The sequence below is a fragment of the Oryctolagus cuniculus genome, chromosome 6 (genome assembly GCF_051225735.1).
Source record: "Oryctolagus cuniculus isolate XC-2025 breed Fujian yellow rabbit chromosome 6, ASM5122573v1, whole genome shotgun sequence".
NCBI classification, from domain to species: domain Eukaryota; kingdom Metazoa; phylum Chordata; class Mammalia; order Lagomorpha; family Leporidae; genus Oryctolagus; species Oryctolagus cuniculus.
The window spans coordinates 38,178,626-38,200,276 of NC_142872.1; the positions used below are offsets into that span (position 1 = coordinate 38,178,626).

Here is a 21,651-nt window from a genome sequence, read left to right on the forward strand (position 1 = left end):
GTTATTTGGGTAAGGTAGAGCTATCAGCTAGCCCCACTTGATCCCATCATTTTCCCTCAAAACTGTTCTTTTTATGGGATGCCCTTTTTTTTGAGAGGGCTACCACCACCCACCTAGTTGCCCAAGACAGAAATCTCAGAGTCAGCTTAAGCCTTCCATCCCCTCCCATCTCATAGATCACTCAGAGCTATAAACAGTATAGTCTTAGCTTCTGCTCTCCTACTTCACTATTACTGTGGACTTAACCTAGGGTCTATTGTCTCTCTGGTTGTATATACAGTTTATTTACTGACGTCTTAGCCTCTGCCTTACATTTTACATCTTTCTGGGATCCATTTTCTGTTCTCTAGACATATGATCTGTCTAGAATTTAAATAATACTATGCTGTTTCATTCTTCATTGCTTACAGATAGTTTAAATTTCTCAGCATCAAACTTTCTATGGCTTTCTGTGATTGGCTGCCTGCATACTTTTCCAGCCTTACTGATCACAGCACAATCCAAAGTATATCATTCAATCCAGTTATAATGAAGTTGATGGCAGTTTCTGAAGAACTCAGGGTAGTTTCTTTTCTTTCTTTCTTTTTTTTAAGATTTATTTATTTTGGGGCCGGCACTGTGGCATAGTGGCTAAGGATGCCACCTGCAGTGCCAGCATCCCATAAGGGCGCTAGTTCGCGTCCTGGCTCCTCCACTTCCCATCCAAATCTCTGCTGTGGCCTGGAAAAGCAGTAGAAGATGGCCCACGTGCTTGGGCCCCTGCAACCATGTGGGAGACCCGGAGGAAGCTCCTGGCTCCTGGCTTCAGATCAACCCAGCTCTCTTTCTCTCTCTCTCTGCCTCTCCTTCTCTCTCTGTGTAGCTCTGACTTTCAAATTAAATAAATAAATCTTTAAAAAAATTTATTAATTAATTTATTTTATTTGAAATTCAGAGCTACACAGATAGAGGACAGGCAGAGAGTGAGAGAGAGAGAGAGAGAGAGAGAGAGGTCTTCCTTCCGCTGGTTCACTCCCCAGTTGGCCACATGGCTGGAGCTGGGCTGATCCGAAGCCAGGAGCTAGGAGTTTTTTCTGAGTCTCCCATGCGGGTGCAGGGGCCCAAGGGCTTGGGCCATCTTCTACTGCCTTCCTAGGCCACAGTAGAGGGCTAGATTGGAAGTGGAACAGCCAAGATTTGAACTGGCAACCATATGGGATGCCAGCACTGCAGGTGGCAGCTTTACCCGCTGCGCCACAGTGCCGGCCCCAAGGTAGTTTCTTGTTGTAGTGCCTTTTTGTGAAGAGCTTCCTGTCTGGCATGACTTTCCATCTGCCTGGGAGGAATTTTCTCTTTAAAGACTTAGTAGAAAGGGTCACTTTATCCATGGCTCTCCAACTTCCCTGTACTATTGCCCAGTCCTGCTTACCTAAGTGCATTCTTTCTCATTCTTCCTCTTTCCCAGTAAGCTCAGGTTTTTTGTTTGTTTGTTTGTTTGTTTTAAAGATTTATTTATTTATTTGAAAGGCAGAGTTACAGCGAGGCAGAGGTGGAGAGAGAAAGAGAGGTCTTCCATCCACTGGTTCACCCCCCAATTAGCCACAATGGCTGGAGCTGCACTGATCCAGAGCCAGGAGCCAGGAGCTTCTTCTGGGTCTCCCACGCAGGTACAGGGGCCCAAGGACTGGGGCCATCATATACTGCTTTCTCAGGCCATAGCAAGGGCTGGATTGGAAGTGAAGCAACTTGGACTCAAACTGGCGCCCATATGGGATGCCGTCACTGCAGGCGGCGGCTTTACCCATTTCACCACAGCGCTGGCCCCAAGACTCAGGTTTTATTAAGGCTACATGATGATATGGTTCAGGCGGGCTGAGTCTTCATCCTTGTAAGTTATGGACATTTGCTGCTGATCTAATCAATGAGATAGAAGGAAAGATCTGCTGGAGAACTTTTCTGAAAGTCTTCCTGTCTTGAAGATACACAAAAGTAGAGATAGAGTTTTCTTCTACTGGACATTGTAGTTTTTGAATGAGTTCTGTTATGCAACCCAAGGATTAATGAGTAATACAAGGAATATGGGAAAACACAAAACGGATGACTGAAAACAGGGCTAAAGAATAATGGCTGGGGGCTGGCACTGTGGCGTATTAGGTAAAGCCGCCACCTGCAGTGCCGGCATCCATCATGGGTGCTGGTTCAAGTCCCAGCTGCCCCACTTCCTATCCAGCTCTTTGCTATGGCCTGGAAAAGCAGTAGAGGATGGCCCAAGTACTTGGGCCCCTGCACCCACGTGGGAGACCCACAGGAAGCTCCTGGCTCCTGACTTCAGCGCAGCTTCGGCCGTTGCGGCCAATTGCCTCTCCTCTCTCTGTATAACTCTGGCTTTCAAATAAATAAATAAATAAAAATGTTTTTAAAGAATTATGGTTAGGTCTAGTATTGTGGCATAGTATAAGCTGCCTGCAATGCTGGCATCCCATATAGATACAGGTTCATGTCCCAGCTGCTCCACTTCCAATCCAGCTCCCTGCTAATGGCCTGGTAAAGCAGTGGAAGATGGCCCAAGTGTTTGGGGACCTCCCATCCACGTGGAAGACCCAGGTGAAGCTCCTGGCTTCTGGCTTCAGTCCTGGTTATCACACCATTTAAGGAGTGAACCAACAGATAGAAGATATCTATCTCTCTTTCTCCCTCTCTCCCTACCTGCCTCCCTCTCTGTAACTCTAACTTTCAAATGAATAAATAAATCTTTGTAAAATAATCACAGTGGTAACAGGTTAAAAGCAAATGCTATGAGAGTCTCACAGGCATGGGAAGCCATGACACGGTGGCAAAAAACAATCTAAATGAAAGATCCTGGTGAACAAGACCCCAGCAGAAGGAACAGGCCATCAAGGAGGGAGGCGCCTTTCTCTGAAGGGAGGAAGGAACCTCCACTGTGGTATGGCCTTGACTAAACAAGTTCAGAGTTGGTGAACTCAAGGGGTTTCTGTAGCCTAGATAGCTCATAGCAAGAGTCTCGGGTGATTGCTGATATCATAAATAAGAGTGCCAATTGTTAAATCAACAACGGGAGTCACTGAGTACAGGCTCCCCACGTAGGATCTCTGTCCTTAATGTGTTTTACTATGAAACTTAAAAACAACACTACTAGTCGAACAATGCCCTATACCTTGTGCGGTTGTGTGAGTGCAGCCTGTTGAAATCCTTGCTTAGTGTATACTAAGTTGATCTTCTGTATTTGAAGGTGATTGAAAATGAAACTCGATGAAGGGAGGGATGGGAGAGAGAGTGGGAGAAGGGAGGGCCGCGGGAGGGAGGGAGGTTGGGGGGGAGCCACAACAATACAAAAATTGCACTTTGTAAATTCACATTTATTAAATAAAAAAAAAACTTATGGGGGGGAAAAGCCATTGTAATTCATAAACTGTACTTTGGAAATTTATATTTATTAAGTAAAAATTAAAAAAAATAAAAGCAAATGCTAAAACTGATGGTTTAAGTTTGAGTTCCAGCAAAGTGGACTTAATAGGGAATCTCCCAAGCTTCAAAGCCAAAGCTCCACATATTTCTACAGATTAAGAACAAAACTAGGGTTGGACATTTGGCACAGCAGATGGGTCACCTCTTGAGATACACGCATGCCAAATCAGAATGCCTGGTTTGGTCCCAGCTAGTCTGCTTCTGGTCCAGATTCCTGCTAATGGGCACACTGCGAGGCCACAGGTGATGCCTCAAGTAGTAAGGTCCTTGACACCCACATGGCAGACCAGGCTACAGTTCCTAGCTCCTGGCTTTGGCCTTGCCCAGCTCCAGCTTTTGAGGCATTTGGAGAGTGAACCAGCAGATGGAAGATCTCTGTCTGTCTCGCTTTTGTCTCTCTGCTGTTCAGATAAAATGAAAAGACAGATTGACATTGCAAAAAGAAGTGGACTGAGATTGTGGCTTTGCTATTGGGAAGAGGGAGACAGAATAGTTAACAGGGAAGAGAGAGCAGCTCCATCTGTAACAGGGGTTATTAAAACTGCGGAGAGCCAGGAAGCTGGATGAAAGCTGTCGGAAGCTAGGAAGAGAATGAAACTGAAGAGATCCTAGTAGTATTTTTAGAAACAGATTGTAAAATGGGCCCAGAGGAGGCATGACATGCAGGAAGAAATGCAGGCTTTGAAGTTATACTACTGACAATCCAGTTCCAGTTCTGCCACTTCCCAGCTGTGAGGCCCTGGCAAGTTTCTAAATCTCTCTAAATTTCAGGTTTCTTATTTGTAAAAAAATAAATAAATAAAATAAAAGGTAATACTTAGCTTTTAGGGCCATCTAGCAGAGTGCCTGACATATAATATGGGCTCAATAAAGCAAGCACTGCTGCTATAAAAATTATTAAATGTTACTCATAAAGTTCCTAAACTAGCATGTTATCTGCTGAAAATTTAATTCTGCTAACGATTTCTGACAGTTTTTAATTTCAGAAGACAAAAGAATCTTTTTTTTTTTTTTTTTTGACAGGCAGAGTGGACAGTGAGAGAGAGAGACAGAGAGAAAGGTCTTCCCTTGCTGTTGGTTCACCCTCCAATGGCCGCTGCGGCCGGCACACTGTGCTGATCCGAAGGCAGGAGCCAGGTGCCTCTCCTGGTCTCCTATGGGGTGCAGGGCCCAAGCACTTGGGCCATCCTCCACTGTATTCCCAGGCCACAGCAGAGAGCTGGACAGGAAGAGGAGCGACTGGGACAGAATCCAGCGCCCCGACAGGAACTAGAACCTGGTGTGCCGGATTAGCCTACTGAGCCGCGGCGCCGGCAAAAGACAAAACAATCATTTTTAAAACTTACATCCTAGATTTAGTTGATTATTTTTAATGACAATGGGAATCTTTTGAGAAAGCAATCATGTGAGATTCAGTATGGTGTAGCAGTGGACTTGGCTTCAATCTTCAGTCATCTGTGAGACACACAATCTTGACTTGGATTTATTACTTCATCTCAGACCCTCAGTATCCTCATGTATGAAATGCAAATAGTATCTATCATATAGGATGGCTGTCAGGATTAGAAATAATCTACAAAATGTTACATATATTAGGCACTAAATAATTAGCATCTAATTTTGTTACTACTGTAAAAGTTAAAATGGTATGTTTCACAAAATTGACTAAAAAATAGATGTGACTGAGATGCTCAACGAGGTAGGCAGGTATTTTAATTTATCAGAAAACAAGTTCACTCCAGTCATGGTACTATTCCCACTGTGATGCAAAGTATGCACTTGGCCCAACTTCTTTCTCCCCAGTTTCCCTTTGCTTACCTCTGCAACTGCAGTTGACTCCAGTGAAAGAAAAGGCAAGGCATGGGAGGAAAGTGCTGGTGCTGTAGAGAACTTTTCTGATTAGCTTAAATGTTAAAAAGTTGAATGATGAGGCTGGCGCTGTAGCCAGTGGGTTAATCTGAGTCCTGTAGTGCCGGCATCCTGTACAGGCACCGGTTCTAGTCCTGGCCGCCCCTCTTCCGATCCAGCTCTCTGCTTTGGCCTGGGAAAGCAGTAGAGGATGGCCCAAGTCCTTGGGTCCCTGCACCCATGTGAGAGACTGGGAAGAAGGATCTGGCTCCTGGATTCGGATTGGCTCAGATTCGGTCATTGCGGCCATTTGGGGAGTGAACCAGCAGATGGAAGACCTTTCTCTCTGTTTCACCCTCTCTATCTGTATCTCTATCTCTCAAATAAATAAAATCTTAAAAAAAAAAAAGTTGAGTGACAAGTAAACAGCCAAGTTTTGAGAGTTCAGCTCAGTTGCTTTATTGAGCACATTACACAAGTTATAGTCTTTTTCTAAAAAAAAAAAAAATATTTATTTGAAAGGTAGAGCATCAGAGAGAGAGAGAGGGAAGGTGGGGGAAGGAGAGATTGATCTTCCACCCCATGATTCACTCTCCAAAGTGCTGCAGCAGCCAGGTCTGGACCAGATCGAAGCCAGGAACTCCATTTGGGTCTCCCACATGAGTGGCAGGAGCTCAAGCACTTGGGCCATCTTTTGTTGCTTTCTCAGGCACATTAACATGGAGCTGGATCAGAAGCAGAGCAGCCAGCACTCAAACTGGCACTCTAACATGAGATGCTAGCACTGACAGTGGATGCTGGACCCACTGCACCAAAATTCTGGTCTCAGGTTATATCTAATTCTTTTAGCGTTTGGCCTAAAAATTATTAGAAGATGGCACAGTAGGATTTGTCATTTTCTTGACTGACCAGCCTCAAAACTGCCATTATACATTTGGGAAATAGGTCATTGTGTGGAGCAGGGCGCTGGGTCTCCATGGAAGCCAAAATGTCCTGGAGTCAGGTTTCTCTACTTGCGCTGCTTGGGACACAAGTATGGCTGATTAGTTAGTCTCTCCCAGATTGTGGTCTGGAAAGAGGAGTAAAGAGAAGCAGCCATGGTGTACAATTTATTTGGTACATTTTAATGAATTTCAGTGGTGTTAGCAGTGGTATTTACTATCTGACAACAGACCAGCTGGGACATCCAGTCCCCAGGCCAGGGCTTGGTGGCAGGGCCCTTGATACTGGCAGTATCCAACAGAAGCATCGTTCCTGTGGGTTGGTTTCCTCTGTGGATCTGGCCACCTGGCCTCCCTTAATGCCCAGCTCAGTTCTCCTGCCTTTCCATTGATTCTTTGAGCACCCAATAAATTCTTTTTCTGCTTTAGTTAGTCAGAATCAGATTTTGTTGAGTACATGGTCTTCACATAATGATGCTACTGCTTTTAGTAAAGGTCTCTGAATAAAGTCAGGGTCAAATTTACATCTGGTTTGAGAGTTTTGTCTGGGCTCTCTTTAAGTTTCATGCACCTCAGGCAAAAGAAATACCAGAGAGGGGTCAGTGTTGTGGCGTAGGAGGTTAAGCTGCTGCCCATGATATCAGCATCCCATATTGCAGCCAGTTCGAGTCCTGGCTGCTCCGCCTCTGATCCAGCTCCCTGCTAATGCACCTGGCCCAAGTGTTTGGGCCTCTGGCATGCATATCTGAGACCAGATGATGACCCTGGCTCCTGGCTTCAATCCAACCCAGCCCTGGCTGTTACAGTCATTTGGGGAGTGAATCATCAGTTGGGAGATCTCTCTCTCTCTCTCTCTATCTGTGTGTGTGTGTGTGTGTGTGTGTGTGTTACTCTGCCTTTCAAATAAATAAATCTTAAAGAAAACAGAAAGTTCAGGAAAAGAGCTGTCTCTACTTGACTCTCAAATGTCTGCTGTCCCATCCTAAACTACTTTCTCTGGTTTCTACAACTTCTTTTACACACACACACACACACACACACAATTTATTTTTTTTATTTGAAAGGCAGATACACACATACACACACACACACACACACAGGGAAACAGAGAGATCATCCATCTGCTGGTTCTTTCCTCAAATGCTCATAACAGCTGGGGCTGGGCCCTGCCAAAGCCAGGATCCAGAAATTCCATCTGGATCTCCTGCATGGGAGGTGCATTAATAGGAAGCTGGAGGCCGGCGCCTTGGCTCACTAGGCTAATCCTCCGCCTTATGGCGCTGGCACACGGGGTTCTAGTCCCGGTCGGGGCGCCGGATTCTGTCCCAGTTGCCCCTCTTCCAGGCCAGCTCTCTGCTGTGGCCAGGGAGTGCAGTGGAGGATGGCCCAAGTACTTGGGCCCTGCACCCCATGGGAGACCAGGAGAAGTACCTGGCTCCTGCCATCGGATCAGTGCGCCGGCCGCAGCGGCCATTGAAGGGTGAACCAACGGCAAAGGAAGACCTTTCTCTCTGTCTCTCTCTCACTGTCCACTCTGCCTGTCAAAAAAAAAAAAAAAAAAAAATAGGGCCGGCGCCACGGCTCACTAGGCTAATCCTCCGCCTTGTGGCGCCGGCACACCGGGTTCTAGTCCCAGTTGGGGCGCCGGATTCTGTCCCGGTTGCCCCTCTTCCAGGCCAGCTCTCTGCTGTGGCCAGGGAGTGCAGTGGAGGATGGCCCAGGTGCTTGGGCCCTGCACCCCATGGGAGACCAGGAAAAGCACCTGGCTCCTGGCTCCTGCCATCAAATCAGCGCGGTGCGCCGGCCGCAGCACGCCGGCCAAGGCGGCCATTGGAGGGTGAACCAACAGCAAAGGAAGACCTTTCTCTCTGTCTTTCTCTCTCACTGTCCACTCTGCCTGTCAAAAAATAAATAAATAAATAAATAAATAAATAGGAAGCTGGATTGAAAGTGGGGTAGCCAGGACTTGAACCAGATACTTCCATATGGGATACCAAGCAGTGAATCTTCTGTGCTATCATGTCTGTCCCCATAGCTTCTTAATTCACATCCACTCTTCTACCCATCCAACAAATGTTTATTCAGCCAACAAATGCTTATTCAGCATCTACTATGTACAAGGCATTATGCTAGGCACCAAAATCAGTAAGCCGTAACCCCGACAGCATATCTTAAATAAGTCAAATGTATTCTTTTCAAAAAATAGATAAAATTTAAAAGTTGATCACTCTTGAGGGTAGAAGTGAATCATTGGATTAAAGTTTCTAGGAGGGGCAAGATGATGGCCATTTCTTTGTAAATGTTCTAGAAATCAGTCCCCAAAGATAATTGGCTTCTTCTCTTAGAGATTTCCAATAAAGAAGCAAAAACCACAGAGCTCTTCAGAGGATTGAGAAAAGAATGCCTTTCTTTAAGTTGACAAGCATATTGCTGCTCATCAAATATTTGAGACTAGGATGGAAGATTTAGTGACAGTGCATCAGTAATTTTACTCAAAATAGCCCAGAACCCTAAAATAGAATCAAAGAAATCCCAGTTTCTCAGAAAATATTACCCAGCATAGTACCTTGTCCTTAAACTACCAAATAAATACTTGGGACCCAAAGATAACAGCAGTTGCCCAGGGGAAGTTGACTCGAATCTGAAAACAAGGAACACTCAACACAAGCTGGGGAGAAAGACACACGCTGGCCATGTGATGCAGAACATAAAGCAGATGATTCAACACACACTTCACAGGAGCATGAAGGGAAGGGTTAAGCATGCATGAGGCCTTCACTTCTCAACAACGAGAAAGTCAAAGGCAGCAATCAGACTTGTTTGGGGTCAGCTCTTCATTTTCCTGGTGACTTTGGACAAAGCCCCTTAGCCACTCCAGGACTCTACTTCTCTATCAGTGGATGAGAGTAGACAAAGTATCATTAATGGGAGGACTTAGTGATCACCTGAACTAGTCTTTTACATGACTGCCTTAAAGCATCCCCAAAAGCCTTTCTGCTTGAATACTTTGAGTGGCAGGACACTCACTCCAGGCAACTGATGTCATTTTTCACATACTCTAATTGTTAAAGTTCTTCCTTAATATTGAATGGCAGTGTGCGCCCTATAGTGCTCCCCATCACGGTGACCTCAGGTCATACAGGTGAGGTTTAATCCATAGGACTACTTCTTTTAAAAAGCTGTCTCTGGGATGAGTGTTTGGCACAGAGGTTAACACCGGCCTTGGGACACCGACAACCCATATCAGAGTGCCTAGGTTTGAAACCCAACTCCACTCCTGCTTTTAGCTTCTTGGGAGGCAGTGGTGATGATTCAACTGGTTGTGTCCCTGCCACCCAAATGCGAGGCCTGGACTGAGTTCCAGCCTCCTGGCTTCTGCCTGGCCCTGGCTGTTGAGAGGGCATCTGGAGAGTGAACCAGAGGATGGGGGCATCTCCTGCTCTGCCTTTTAAATAAATAGATAAAATGAATGAATGAAAAGTAAAATATTAAAATAAAAATCTCCCAACTTTCCTTGTTTTTCTCTTCTACAGGCGCTAAATTACCCTCCTCTCCTTCAGTTGCCCTCATCTGTCACATTAAAGATCAAGGCTATTCTGGACTTTGTAATTTTTATGGGTGCAGAGTGGAGGTTCAGCACTCTGAGGCCTCAGGCAGTTTGGATTTGAATAACTGGTCTTGTCACTTAGTTGTGTGACCATGAGGAAGATATTTCCATCTCTGTAGCCTGAATTCCTCTCTCTGAGGTCGTGAGCACGTTAAATGAGACCACACCTGTAAAATGTTTGGTGTAGTTCCTGGGATTTAGTAGGCAATGCAACTATAACCAGTAGTCAGTAATGCCTGAGAAGTGAGAATAAGAGTAAAAATTAAAATTGGCAGGATCGGGAGAATTCATCTCGTCCATTCCTGACTCAACAAACAAGGTTTGGTTACCCTGATAAGAAACTTTCCATTGTTCCATAGCAATTATCACAGGAGTCCACGAGGGCGGGACCTGGCTGTCATGCTGACTTCTGTGTCCTCAGTGCCCACAACAGGGTGGGCTCTAAGGAGAGAGAATGGACCGACACTTTCAGGCCCTGGAAGAGGACAGTGGCAGATCTGTCAAGGTTGCACAGAGAGCTCGCAGGAGAATTGGGCAGGACCCCGGGGTCCTCCTCGGCAGCCGGCACAAAACTGAATGGAGGCCCAGCCCTGACGTCTGGTGATTCCAGGGCCTGCATTCCCCCTGAGTGGCCTAAGAGCCGATCCCTGTTTTCGGGGTGACGAGGCGGGGCGAGGAGACGGGCGGCTTCACGAGAAGGCACGGGTGGGTCTCGGGCGCGGCGCTAACTCCGCCCGCGCAAGCCTCGCGCTGGCTGCCGGCCAGGGCACCGCCGTAGGGCTACCGGCCGCGGCCGACTGGAGGAGAGGCGAACGGAAAACAACCCAGCTCCAGAACCAAAATCAACAAAGGCAGGAGGCCGGTCACCCCTTCACGGCGCGCGCTCACGCACGCAGCGGGGTGAGCACCGCGGTCCGGGGCGCGCGGGTGCGAGGAGCCGGCTACGCAGTCCTCCGCGGGGCTGAGCTCCCAGGCTCTCGGCGCGCTTGCGCGGTGAGTGCGCCCTGGCTGGGCAGGATGGGGCCGGGAGGGGTGCGGGGAGCAGCTGCTAAGCAGGTGGGAAAAGGGAGAAACGCGGGGCGGGAGGGGGGAGCGGGATGCGGCGACCTCTCGTGTGCAAGGCTGTTGCGTAGTTTTGTGTGTCGGTCACCTGAACCATGTGACTCAACCGAGTCGTTTTACAGGTGGGAAACTGAGGCCCACGGAGGTGAGCTGAACTAGAACAAAATAATGATTGTTCTTTGTGTTTGTCTATCTCTGTCTGCTTCCAGGTAGGATTTGGGGAGGCTTTTTAATGAGAATCCGTACATTAAGACAATGGAAAAAATACAAGCAATTGTGAAGAAGCCTTGCCAAGGAAAATTGAAGGAAGAATAGGCAATCAAGGCCCAGGGAAGAAAGAATAAACCTGCCATCTGTAAGGTGAGATGACTTGGCTAAAGACTCTCAGAAAGGTACGGTGGGGTGCCAAAGCCAGGGCTGGAAGCCGGCAGCTCAGGTCCTGTGGGCCAGAAGCTTGGAGGGGAATGGAGAGGCTGGCAACCTGCCCAGGCACTGGGTCTGAACCTTCTGGAGGTCACTGACCCGAGAGAAAGCTGAATCCACTCTCCCAGAGAGGGGTGCATTAACAGCCTTTTCATAGTCTCAGGGTTGACCAAGTGCCTGCTGGAAGGAATGACTGCAGGCGGGCACTTGGCCCTTTCAGAGCTGTTTCTTTGCTCCTTTTAAAGAGAGCGGCCGGTGGAGGAGTAACTGCTGGCATGCAGTGCCCTGACAGCCACGGGCTGCGGGATCCTAGACGTGCACTTCAACCTCGTTAAGGCCCAATTTTCTTTGTAAGTTGGAGATAAGAGTGTCTGTTTCGTCCTCCAGGCTATTACTGTCAGACACCAGAATGACCGGAGATCCAGGGCCTGGTACATAGTAGCAGGTGCTCAATAAAAGCCCTGCCGCCCGTATCAAGGTGAATCACTGCTGTGCTACTTAGGGGCGAGTGATGATGACCTGAAAGAACATGGACTATATCCAGGATAAAAGAAAATGAAAATAATTTAAAATCCTATACATGAAAATCTAAAGTCATCCCTATTTTGACTTAACAAACACAGCACATGCATTCCTTGGTGATCGCATCCTAATTAAGGGTGCAGTAAAGCCCAACACCCAATATTTGACCCAAGGTCAAATGTTGAAAGTAGATACTAATGGATGTCCTAACAAGAACTGTTAATGGATCCTCCCTCCCCTATTTCGAATGCAGCCAGCACCCAACTTGTTTGTTTCAAAACTAGAGGAAAGAGGACATAAGCTGGGACCAGGGCAACACCCAGTCTTGTCCAGCAATGGAAGCTCACGGAGTTTCTGCCAGGCTGCGGGAGTTGCTGGCAGCTGGCTCACGTCCCCCTTGAATCAGCAGATTACTGTGGCAAACAGTGCCTTGATTGATTCGGTTCAAGATCAAATAAATGGCTTTTTATTTAACTAATGAAGGGGGAGCGTGTCTTTGGGTACTGTAACAGAAGTAGAATGGCATTTATCAAGCTTGGTTGTCCAAAGCCTATTGCGTATTTATTGACAGTCTTAAGAATTTTATGGATCTAAAATTGTGAGGACAGGGCCTGGGCATATCCACTTATTTATAAAAAGAATTTCTCGTAAAAATACTGTTTTGTCTCTTCTCTCTACCTTTTTAGTCTTGTAAAATCGAGCCAGGGAAATATGGCTAAGGGTAAATAGCTGCTATTTAATTTGGGTGAAGACACACATCACCTGTCTGGTGATTACATTCCTCTCCACATACGTTCCTCCAGGAGACATTGTGAGAGGCAGTGTGGTATGCCTGAGATGGCTCTTGTCCTCTTTCCACCTTGCTCCCAATCAGTCTTTTCTCAACTGGGAGAAGTCCTTTATCTGCAAGCACTGTGACTTTGGCAAGTTCGTTCCCTTCCTGGCGTAGTGGATTTTTTTTTTCAAAGATTTATTTCTTTTATTTGAAAGGCAAAATTACATAGAGAAGGAGAGGCAGAGAAAGAGAGAAGAGAGGTCTTCCATCTGCTGGTTCACTCCCCATTTGGCCACAATGGCTGAAGCTGTGCCAATCCGAAGCCAGGAGCCAGGAGCTTCTTCCGGGTTTCCCACGTAGGTGCAGGGGCCCAAGGACTTGGGCCATCTTCCACTGCTTTCCCAGGCCATAGCAGAGAGCTGGATCTGAAGAGGAGCAGCCAGGACTCGAACCGGTGCCCATATGGGATGTTGGCACTACAGCCTGCGGCTTTACCTGCTATGCCACAGCACTGGTCCTCCCCTCCATCCCCTTTTTAATAGTATTTATTTTGAAAGAGAGAAGAAAAGATCTTCTGTCGCTCCCCCTCTTCGTGGAGGAACGACACTAAACCCTGCCTAGGCTTCATATCCGAGTCACGGCACCATTATGTCGCTCCCCCTCTTCATGGAGGAACGACACAGGACCCTGCGCTGTTCTTTTGTCTGCTCGGCCCTCCCCGGGTTTGCTGCTGGTTCTTCCCGGGTTGGCTACAGACCCTTCCACCTCCATGGAAGGGCGGTTCCCCCTAGCCACTTTCCCCACTTCCGCGGGGGAGCGGCACACCGCCGGCCGGCTCTCTCAGGGGCTGCTCAGGTGTTCCTTCAGATAGATATTCCCCTTAGATGTTCCTGGTGCATGTTGTCTCTCTCCTCCTTTATAGTCCTCTTCCGCCAATCCCAACTTGGCTGCCCACACGCCGAGTACGCTGCTCTCCTCCAATCAGGAGCAGGATCAGCTCCTGGAGGTCATCACTCAAGTTGGCAAGAGGCAGCTGCGTAGAAGCTGTTTTCTCCTCTCCCAGCGCCATATTGTGGGAGAGCAGATGCATAGAATAAGTCTTAATTCCAGTAACTTAGTCTAGTCCGAGTTGCTCCCAGTTGCTCCCCACAATCTTCCATCCGACTCACTCCCCAAATGGCTGCAACAGCTAGGGCTAGGCCAGGCCAAAGACAGGAGCCAGAAACCCTATCTGGATTTCCCATGTGGTTGCAGGTGCCCAAGCACTTGGGTTATCTTCTGCTGCTTTCCCAGGCACATCAGCAGGTAGCTGGATTGGAAAAGGAGTAGCCAGAACTGAAACTGGTGCTCTGATTGGAATGCCATCATTGCAAGTGGTGACTTAATCCACTGGCCACAATACCAGGCCCTTGATGACCTGATTTTGTTTCACGGTATTTTTTATAACATCAAAAATTTTTTTCCTAGCACTGGTGTTGTGGCACAGAGGCTTGAGCCACTGTCTGCAACACCAGCATCCCATATGAGTGCTAGTTCAAGTCCCAGCTGCTCCACTTCTGATCTAGTTCCCTGCTGGTGCACCTGGAAAGGCAGTGGAGGGTGGCTCAGATACTTGGATCCCTGCTACCCACATGGGAGACCTGAATGGAGTTCCAGGCTCCTGGCTTCAGCCTAGCCTAGCCCTGGCCATTGTGGCCATTTGGGAAGTGAAACAATGGGTGGAAGACCTCTCTCTCTGTAACACTATTTTTCAAATAAATAAATCTTTTTTTTTAAAAAAAAAACATGCTTTCTAATTTGACCTTCCGGTTCCAACTTCAGGGGCTCCACTGGACAATATGGAGCAAACAGGCTTGCTATTTCAGGCAAGGACTTCCTTATTTGAAGATGGCTGAGCACCCCTTCCATGTCTTTTCCCTCCAGACTCATTCCCTCTGTTCCTCAGTAGGGCAAGGTTGAAAGGAGAAATCCTGAAGAAATGATTTACAGGCTGCTTGCCTTAGAATCACCTAGGGGGTTGTTAAAATGCCTCACACCTGACCTACTGAATCGGAAACTTTTGGAGTAGGGGCAAGAATTTGCATGCTTAATAAGTACTCCTGGTGATTCTTATGTACCTCTGGTTACTTGTCTGCGCTTTAGGGAGTGGGATTAGTAGCAGAGACTGTGTATGTGTATATCTGTGTATGTGTCTGTATTGTTGTATAGTTATATAATGAGCAAGAGCCTTTTCCTGATTTAAACAAAAATTTAAGTGATTTTCTAAAGAAGAAATATGAATGGCAAGTAAGCACTTGAAAAAATTCTCAAAAATTGGCCAGCGCTGTGGCTCAATAAGCTAATCCTCCGCCTGCGGCGCTGGCACCCTAGGTTCTAGTCCCAGTTGGGGCGCCGGATTCTATCCTGGTTGCTCCTCTTCCAGTCCATCTCTCTGCTGTGGCCCGGGAGTGCAGTGCAGGATGGCCCAGGTCCTTGGGCCCTGTGCCCGCATGGGAGACCAGGAGAAGCACCTGGCTCCTGGCTTCGGATCAGTGCAGTGTGCCGGCCGCAGTGTGCTGGCCGCAGCGGCCACTGGGGAGTAAACCAATGGAAAAGGAAGACCTTTCTCTCTGTCTCTCTCTCTCTCACTGTCCACTCTGCCTGTCAAAAAAAAATTCTCAAAATCATTAAGCATCAAAGAAATGCACATTAAGTTGACATTAGGATGGCTAAAATGAAAACTAACCACACCAAGTGCTGACCAAGAGGCAGAGGAACTGGAACACTTGTGTATATGACTTATAGGTAAAAATCACCAGGAGACCTAATGGAAATCCTTAATGAAACAGGGTAGAGTCCAGAGGCTGACACTTCTCAAAACTCTTTGAATTTAGTAGTTTTATCACTTTTCAGTGTGTATAACTGTTGTCTCCCCTTGGCCCCAGCTTCCATGTTTGTAAGGGTGTCACCTTGTTGGTCCAGATCCGCTAGGCTGTGCCTGAACTTTGATACACTGAAGTAGCCGACTTGCAGTGACAGAATGAGGATAGGCTGGCATGACCTGTGATTTTTAATTATTATTATTATTACTGACTCCAAGTGATCTCTGCTCCCCTTTCCAAGGGCTAACAAATCATTTGTTTCAATTAAGTGGCAGAAACCCAACACAGAGTGGCTTGGGCCAAAGGGGATAGGGGAGTGAAAATGTATTAGCTCATGCAAACAACAACAACAACAACAACACAACAAACAGTCCCAGAGGAATCCGTCTCCACCATGGTTGGATTGAATGGTGTCAGGGTTTACTCCCTTTCCCAATCTCTATTTCTTATTTATTTATTTGAAAGAGTTACAGGGAGAGTTGGAGACAGAGAAAGAGGTCTTCCATCTGCTGGTTCACTCCCCATTTGGCCACAACGGCTGAAGCTGTGCCAATCCAAAACCAGGAGCCAGGAGCTTCTTCCGGGTTTCCCACGCAGGTGCAGGGGCCCAAGGACTTGAGCCATCTTCTACTGCTTTCCAAGGCCATAGCAGAGAGTTGGATAAGAAGCGGAGCAGCCGGGACTAGAACCAGTGCCCATATGGGATGCCAGTGCTTCAGGCGGGTGTTAACCACTGTGCAGCTGCGCCTCCCCCCCCCCCCTATCTCTATTTCTTACTTCTGTGGTATTAGCATTCTGAGGCAGATTATGTTATGTACTTCTTTTTTTTTTTTTTTTTTTTTTTTTTTGACAGAGTGGACAGTGAGAGAGAGAGACAGAGAGAAAGGTCTTCCTTTTGCCGTTGGTTCACCCTCCAATGGCCGCCACGGCCGGTGCGCTGCATCCGGCGCACCGCGCTGATCTGATGGCAGGAGCCAGGTGCTTTTCCTGGTCTCCCATGGGGTGCAGGGCCCAAGCACTTGGGCCATCCTCCACTGCATTCCCCGGCCACAGCAGAGAGCTGGCCTGGAAGAGGGGCAACCGGGACAGAATCCGGCGCCCCGACTGGGACTAGAACCCGAGATGCCGGTGTCACAAGGCAGAGGATTAGCCTAGTGAGCCACAGCGCCGGCCTGTTATGTACTTCTCATATGTAGTATTATCATGATGAGCTTTTCTTGCCATTTGCTGGAATATTATTGGAGGCATCTAGATCAGGAAAGGGACCTTAGACAAGTTCTTTATCCATCCAGTCAGTAGTAATGCTGCCCTTTCAAGTTTAACCATAGTAGTAACAAAACAGAGCAGGTACTATTAAGGAGTTTACCATGTACCAGGCACTCTTTTAAGCATTTTTACATGGATTTTTTTTTTTATTTTATTTTATTTTTTTACAGGCAGAGTGGATATAGAGAGAGAGACAGAGAGAAAGGTCTTCCTTTTGCCATTGGTTCACCCTCCAATGGCCGCCATGGCTGGTGCGCTGCGGCCTGCGCACCGCGCTGATCCGAAGGCAGGAGCCGGGTGCTTCCTCCTGGTCTCCCATGCGGGTGCAGGGCCCAAGCACCTGTGCCATCCTCCACTGCCTTCCCGGGCCACAGCGGAGAGCTGGACTGGAAGAGGAGCAACTGGGACAGAACCGGTGCCCCAACCGGCACTAGAACCCGGAGTGCCAGCACCGCAGGCAGAGGATAGCCTAGTGAGCCACGGTGCTGGCCTATTTTATATACTTTTAGAAGCCAGCTTGTTAGCCAGGGTCTCTAGGTGGCCTCTTTTCTTTTCTTTACTGTTTTTTGTTTGTTTGTTTGTTTTTTGTTTTTAAGATTTACTTTTTTATTTGAAGGGCAGAGTTAGAGAGGGAAAGATTGCGAAAGACCCTCTAGCCACTGGTACTCCCCAAATTGCCAGAGCCAGGCCAGATTGAAGCCAGGGGGCAGGAGCCTCCTCTAGGTTTCCCACATGGGTGTAGGAGCCCAAGGACCTGGGCCATCCTTTATCACCGCCCCACGCACATCAGCAGGGAGCCAGGTCAGAAGTGGAGCGACCCGGAATCCAACAGGTGCCCACCTGGGATGCTGGCGCTGGCTACAGGTGGTGGCTTAACACACTATGCTACAGCATCTCCACCTCTCTTGTCTTTATAGGTGTTCTTCCACCCCCACTGTCCTTCAGCAGGGTCTGTTGCTATTATAATTCCTGATCTTCACCTTTGACAGCTTTCCAGGGACCATTTCTAGAGTCTCAGAACAGAGGTCTTCCTTCCTTTTTTTATTTTCTTTTCCTTTTCCTTTTTCTTTATTCTAGAAATGTTTAAATTTGCCTCCCTATAAGACTGGGGCAGGCTGCCATGGATGCTGTTCTCGCCCAGCTGTGCCGTTTTGCTTTCTGCAAGAGCTTCAAGATGATGGTTTCATTTCCCCAGGGGTCTCCATGGGTCCACTTTTCCATTCATTTTGTCTGATTGGTCAAAGTTATGTTCTAAGCATCCCTTCCCTGTTGCTTCTTTTGTCTTGCAAGGGATGAATAATCAGGATGTCCAGCGTGTTTTTAGTGTTTTAGTGTTTAGTGTTTTTAGTGGAGTGAGACTTGGAGCAAATAACGGAGGATTTTAAATATTCAATCCTTATTATAGAGCCATTTTCCTTGTTCTTTGGTATGTTGTGGCTGTTCCAAATACTGGCTGAATAATTATGTGAGTTCCCAAATCCCTATGTTCCAGTGTAGACAGAAGAGAAGAAGGGAGTTAGCTCACTCTTATCTGGTGCTAGAGTTAGAGGCAACAGCTTGCTGAAAAAACATTAATTGTAAGGCATTTCATTTAAAAATTATTTTTTGCACAAAAGCTATGTGCCATGTTGATTTTAGCTATTGATTGCCTATCACAAGACATAATGTAGACTTCAGGACTGAGCATGAACTGGACTGTGAAGATTCTTTTTCCAGGGTTGGCCTGGCACCTGATTTACCTTAAGCAAGCCACATTCCTCAAGCGTGTTCTCTGAGACAAGCCTCCTTATCAGGCCAACCCAGGAAATGGAACAAGGGCACTCAGCTGGCTCTCCTAGGCTTTTCAGCTACATTTGACCTTAGAGTGTCATATAGATAGTGGATAACTGAAATTGTATCATATGTGGTTTTTAAATTTGTGTTATCAAAATATTTGCACAGCAACCTGAAGTTATGAGAATAGTACAGGAAATTCCATGTACCCTCTATGCTGTTTTTTCCAGTGCCACATCTTACTTAAAACACACACACACAATATCAAAACCAGGAAATGGGCATTGGTGTGATACGGCATATGATTGTTCTGTATGATTTTATCTCATATAGATTTGTATAACCACCATCACCATTAGGATCCCAAACTTTTCTGTCGTCACAACACTCTTCTTGGTGCCCTTCCTTTATTGTCACATATACCTGCTCCCTACCCCACCCCTAACCTGGCAGCCACCAATCTGTTCTCAAGCTCTGTAATTTTGTTTGTAATTAAATAGAACACATAGGGGGCCGGCGTGGTGGCTCACTTGGTTAATCCTCCACCTGCGGCGCCGGCATCCCATATGGGCGCCGGGTTCTAGTCCTGGTTGCTCCTCTTCCAGGCCAGCTCTCTGCTGTGGCCCCGGAGGGCTGTGGAGGATGGCCCAAGTGCTTGGGCCCTGCACCTGCATGGGAGACCAGGAAGAAGCACCTGGCTCCTGGCTTCGGATCGGCGCAGCACTGGCCGTAGCGGCCATTTGGGGGGTGAACCAACAGAATGAAGACCTTTCTGTCTCTCTCTCTCACTGTCTATAACTCTACCTGTCAAATAAAAAAAAAAAATAGAACACATAGTATGTAGCTTTCTGAAATTGGGCCATTTTTTTTTTCCATGAGGCATCATTCCTTGCAGAACCTCCAAACTGTTGCTATGTATCAATAACTCGTACCTTTTTTATTTCTGAGTATTCAGTGGTGTGGATGAACCACAGTTTGTTCAATCTTTCATCTATTAAAGGACATTTTAGTTTTCAGGTTTTAAATATTACAAATAAAGCTACTATGAATACTTGTGTGTGGGTTTTTGGGTGGGCCTGTGTTTAGTTTCTTTGGGTTACAGGCCAAAGGGTATGATTCCTTAGTTGTATGGTAAATGGGTATTCCATTAAAAAATGTTTATTTGTTCTCATTTTATTTGAAAGGCAGAGATAGGTCTTCCATCTGCTAGTTCACTCCCCAAATGCCTGCCAGAGCCAGGGCTGGTCGAGGCCAAAGCCAGGAGACTGCAACTCCATCTGAGCCTCCCGCATGGGTGGTAGGAACCCAAATACTTGAGCCATCACCTGCAGCCTTCCCTGGTGCACATTAGCAGGAAGCTGGAATCAGAGGCAGAGTATTCAGGATTTGAATCAGACACTCTGATATGGGATGCCAGCATCCCAGGCAGCAACTTAATGCTGTGCCATGTGCCCAGCCCTGGGTGTTTAATTTTTAGAGAAACTGACAAACTATTGTCCAGAGTGGCTGTAGCATTTTCAATCCCCAGCAGTAGTGTTTGAGGAATCTAGTTTCTCTAGCTTTTGGTATTACGTATTTTTTGGTAGCAACTTTATTGAGATACCATTCAGGTCATCTAATTTGCCCATTTAAAATGTATACATCAGTGGTTTTTAGTATACTCACAGACTTCTGCGGACATCACCACAATAAATATAGAACATTTTCAGGAACCCCAGAAGAAACCTTATGCCCTTCTGTCCCATGCTCCACCCCCTCAGCCTGAGGCAACCGCTAAGCACTTTCCATCTTTATAGATTTGTCTATTCTGGATATTTGTATCAGTGCACTCACAGTCAGAAAGTACGTGGTCCTTGTGACTGCCTTCTCTCACTTAACACGATGCTTTCAAGGTTCTTTCATGTTGTAGCATGTCAGCGTTCATTCCTTTTTATTGCTGAATAATGTATTTTTGAAGAAATAAAAGTGTGTTTCTTTCCTGTAAAAGTACAAATTACACAGACTATAAACTAAGGGATTATAAAATGCTGCTACAGAGAGTTTTGGCCAGACCTGCTTAGAGGTCTAGATTATAATTAACCTGAGGGCAAATTAACGCTTTTTAAAGGATTTTTTTTTGAAGTTCTTTTTAAAGTATTACTTATGCTTTCTGTTTACTTAGCAACAGTTCTGAGTCGTGGGACCTGAATAGCTCTGCTGGGATTTTGAATGGAATCTTTTTAGAGAAGCTGTGTACAAGGTAGTGAATGTTGGCGATCCTGGCCAGGGACAGAACAGCAGACCAGGGCAGTGTTCAGGAGCTGGGACAGAGGCGTGCATCAGATGGGATCCATTCCAGTGTCTCTCTGGGCCCCTTGCCCTCTAAACAACCTTTCACTCAGTTTAAATACAAGTACCATGGATCAGGGCTTATGGTCCAAGACAGAAAACTTTAGCTACCACTAATATATCCATGAGAGCTCTTTATTTAGAAAATAGGGGGCCGACGCCGCGGCTCACTAGGCTAATCCTCCGCCTAGCGGCGCCGGCACACCGGGTTCTAGTCCCGGTCGGGGCGCCGGATTCTGTCCCGGTTGTCCCTCTTCCAGGCCAGCTCTCTGCTGTGGCCAGGGAGTGCAGTGGAGGATGGCCCAGGTGCTTGGGCCCTGCACCCCATGGGAGACCAGGAAAAGCACCTGGCTCCTGGCTCCTGGCTCCTGCCATCGGATCAGCGCGGTGTGCCGGCCGCAGCACGCCGGCCGTGGCGGCCATTGGAGGGTGAACCAACGGCAAAGGAAGACCTTTCTCTCTGTCTCTCTCTCTCACTGTCCACTCTGCCTGTCAAAAAAAAAAAAAAATAGGTATTACTTGTCAGTGTTGTGAGATGCAGGGGAGGATATGACTAAGTGTTCCTCTTGCCTCCAAGAGCTTGGTGTCTAGCCAGGAAGATGAACCTTGTCATAAACAACCCAAGTACAAAGTTGAATGGGATGCATGCCACTTTAAATATTTTTTTAAAGATTTATTTATTTATTTGAATAGCAGAGTTACAGAGAGGCAGAGGCAGAGAGGTGTCTTCCATCTGCTGGTTCACTCCTCAGATGGCTGCAACCACCAGAGCTGTGCTGA

The 21,651-nt window shown here is 47.0% G+C and overlaps 1 protein-coding gene across 13 annotated transcripts in view; it reads left to right on the forward strand.

Moving 5' to 3' along the window:
• The first annotated feature begins 10,265 nt into the window (after nt 1–10,265).
• Nucleotides 10,266–21,651, forward strand: part of ARHGEF37 (Rho guanine nucleotide exchange factor 37) — a 56,627-nt gene continuing 45,241 nt past the window's right edge. For 3 of the 13 annotated variants that reach the window (XM_008255241.5, XM_089336067.1, XM_089336071.1), the window contains exons 1-2: nt 10,266–10,854; nt 11,133–11,283. The gene's annotated coding sequence lies outside the window, so the exon portion shown is untranslated. Of the gene's footprint in view, nt 11,046–11,132; nt 11,316–21,651 lie in introns of all 13 variants that reach the window. The other 10 variants (XM_089336069.1, XM_070076298.2, XM_089336073.1 and 7 more) reach the window with 6 other exon arrangements.